At 35.9% G+C, this 3,616-nt stretch overlaps 1 non-coding gene across 1 annotated transcript; it reads left to right on the top strand.

Moving 5' to 3' along the window:
- The first annotated feature begins 1,884 nt into the window (after positions 1–1,884).
- Positions 1,885–1,992, top strand: LOC112745097 (small nucleolar RNA R71). Its single transcript, XR_003173042.1, has one exon. It is a non-coding gene; the product is annotated as a small nucleolar RNA R71 (small nucleolar RNA).
- The last annotated feature ends 1,624 nt before the right edge of the window (positions 1,993–3,616 follow it).

Here is a 3,616-nt window from a genome sequence, read left to right as displayed (position 1 = left end):
TCTGTTCTGGCGTTGAACGCCAGACAGATGCTCCTTACTGGCGTTAAAACGCCAGTGAGATCCTCCTCCAGGGTGTGATTTTTCTTCTGCTGTTTTTGATTCCGTTTTCAATTTTTATATTTATTTTGTGACTCCACATGATCATGAACCTAATAAAACATGAAAAACCATGAAAATAAAAATTAGATAAAAATTGGGTTGCCTGCCAACAAGCGCTTCTTTAATGTCAATAGCTTGACAGTGGGCTCTCATGGAGCCTCACAGATGTTCAGAGCATTGTTGAGACTCACCAACACCAAACTTAGAGTTTGACTGTGGGGGCTCTGGTTGACTCTATTTTGAGAGCAGCTTACTGTGCCTCTTTTCCATGTTTACAAAAGGATAACCTTGAGTTGAAAACTCAAGGGAGTCCTCATTCAATTGAAGGACTAGTTTGCCTCTGTCAACGTCAATCACAGCTCTTGCTGTGGCTAGGAAGGGTCTTCCAAGGATGATGGATTCATCATCATTCTTCCCAGTATCTAGGACTATGAAATCAGCAGGGATGTAAAGGCCTTCAACCTTTACTAACACGTCCTCTACTTGTCCATAAGCCTATTTTCTTGAATTGTCTGCCATCTCTAATGAGATTTTAGCAGCTTGCACCCCATAGATTCCCAGTTTCTCTATTACAGAGAAGAGCATGAGGTTTATCCCTGACCCAAGGTCACATAGAGCCATCTCAAAGGTCATGGTGCCTATGGTACAAGGTATTAAGAACTTTCCAGGATCCTGTTTCTTCTGAGGCAATGTCAGTTGATCCAGATCACTCAGTTCATTAGTGAACAAGAGAGGTTCATCTTCCCAAGTCTCAATACCAAATAATTTGGCATTCAGCTTCATGATTGCACCAAGGTACTTGGTAACTTGCTCTTCAGTAACATCCTCATTCTCTTCAGAAGATGAATACTCATCAGAGCTCATGAATGGCATAAGGAGGTTCAATGGAATCTCTATGGTCTCTAGATGAGTCTTAGATTCCGTTGGTTCCTCAGAAGGAAGCTCCTTATTGATCACTGGACGTCCTAGGAGGTCTTCCTCCTTGGGATTCACGTCCTCTCCTTCCCTTATAGGTTCGGCCATGGTGATCAATTCAATGGCCTTGCACTCTCCTTTTGGATTTTCTTCTGTATTGCTTGGGAGAGTACTAGGAGAGATTTCAGTGATCCTTTTACTCAGCTGGCCCACTTGTGTCTCCAAATTTCTAATGGAAGACCTTGTTTCATTCATGAAACTTACAGTGGCCTTAGATAGATCAGAGACTAAGTTTGCTAAATTAGAGGTATTTTGTTCAGAGTTCTCTGTCTGTTGCTGAGTGGATGATGAAAAAGGTTTACTATTGCTAAACCTGTTTCTTCCACCATTATTAAAGCCTTGTTGAGGCTTTTGATGATCCTTTCATGAGAGATTTGGGTGATTTCTCCATGAGGGGTTATAGGTGTTTCCATATGGTTCACCCATATAATTCACCTCTGCTATTGCAGGGTTCTCAGGATCATAAGCTTCTTCTTCAGAAGATGCCTCTTGAGTACTGTTGGATGCAGCTTGCATTCCATTCAGACTCTGAGAAATCATATTGACTTGCTGAGTCAATATTTTATTCTGAGCCAGTATGGCATTCAGAGTATCAATTTCAAGAACTCCCTTCTTCTGAGGCGTCCCATTACTCACAGGATTCCTCTCAGAAGTGTACATGAACTGGTTATTAGCAACCATGTCAATGAGTTCTTGAGCTTCTGCAGGCGTTTTCTTTAGGTGAATGGATCCACCTGCAGAAGTATCCAATGACATCTTAGCTAATTCAGACAGACCATCATGGAATATATCCAGGATGGTCCATTCTGAAAGCATGTCAGAAGGACACTTTTTGGTCAGTTGCTTGTATCTCTCCCAAGCTTCATAGAGGGATTCACCTTCTTTCTGTTTGAAGGTTTGAACATCCACTCTAAGCTTACTAAGCTTTTGAGGAGGAAAGAACTTGGCTAAGAAAGCCGTGACCAGCTTATCCCAAGAGTTCAGGCTATCTTTGGGTTGAGAGTCCAACCACACTCTGGCTCTGTCTCTTACAGCAAAAGGGAAAAGCATGAGCCTGTAGACTTCAAGATCTACTCCATTAGTCTTAATAGTATCACAGATCTGCAAAAATTCAATTAAAAACTGAAAAGGATCTTCAGATGGAAGTCCATGAAACTTGCAATTCTGCTGCATTAGAGAAACTAATTGAGGTTTCAGCTCAAAATTGTTTGCTCCAATGGTAGGGATGGAGATGCTTCTTCCATGTAAATTGGAATTAGGTACAGTAAAGTCACCAAGCATCCTCCTTGCATTATTATTATTTTCGGCTGCCATCTCCTCTTCCTGTTCGAAAATTTCTGACAGGTGCTTGCTGGATTGTTGTAATTTAGCTTCTCTTAGTTTCCTCTTCAGAGTCCTTTCAGGTTCTGGATCTGCTTCAACAAGAATATTCTTGTCCTTGCTCCTGCTCATATGAAAAAGAGGGAATAGAAAAATAATAATAATAGGGATCCTTTTTACCCAAGTATAGAGGTTCCCTTATGTGAGTAGAAGAAAAGAAGAAGAGAAAATCTGAACTCAGAGAGAGAGAGAGAGAGTTCGGATTTTTGGTGAGTGAGGAAGAGATATTAGTAAATAAATAAATAAATAGAAGGAGATGAGAGAGAGAGAATTTTCGAAAATTATTTTTTTTGAAAAAGAGTTAGTAATTTTCGAAAATTGTTTTTGAAAAAGGTTAGTAATTTTTGAAAATTAAAATCAAAAATTAAAATAATTAGTTAATTAAAAAGAAATTTTGAAAAAGAGGGAAGATATTTTCGAAAATTAGAGAGAGAGAGAGAGTTAGTTAGGTAGTTTTGAAAGAGATAAGAAACAAACAAAAAGTTAGTTAGTTAGTTGAAACAAATTTGAAAATCAATTTTGAAAAGATAAGAAGATAAGAAGTTAGAAAAGATATTTTAAAATCAAATTTTTGAAAAAGATAAGATAAGAAGATATTTTTGAAAAGATATGATTAAAATTAGTTTTAAAAAATATTTGATTTTTAAAATCACAATTAATGACTTGATTCACAAGAAATCACAAGATATGATTCTAGAACTTAAAGTTTGAATCTTTCTTAACAAGTAAGTAACAAACTTGAAATTTTTTAATCAAAACATTAATTGATGATGTTATTTTCGAAAATTATGTGATAAAAATAAGAAAAAGATTTTTGAAAAATATTTTTAAAATTTTCGAAAATAACTAAGAAAAATGAAAAAGATTTGATTTTTGAAAAAGATAAGATTTTTAAATTGAAAATTTGATTTGACTCATAAGAAACAACTAAATTTTTTAAAATTTTTGAAAAAGTCAAATCTAATTTTCGAAATTTTGAGAGAGAAAAAGGGGAAGATATATATATATATATTTTATTTTTGAATTTTTAATGATGAGAGAGAAAAACATGAAAATGATGCAATGCATGAAGATTTTTAGATCAAAACAATGAATGCATGCAAGAATGCTATGAATGTCAAGATGAACACCAAGAACACTTTGAAGATCATGATGAACATCA

Source organism: Arachis hypogaea, chromosome 14 (genome assembly GCF_003086295.3).
Source record: "Arachis hypogaea cultivar Tifrunner chromosome 14, arahy.Tifrunner.gnm2.J5K5, whole genome shotgun sequence".
Lineage (NCBI taxonomy): Eukaryota > Viridiplantae > Streptophyta > Magnoliopsida > Fabales > Fabaceae > Arachis > Arachis hypogaea.
The sequence above is the reverse complement of the archived record's forward strand: the minus strand, read 5'-3'. Positions and strand labels throughout refer to the sequence as shown.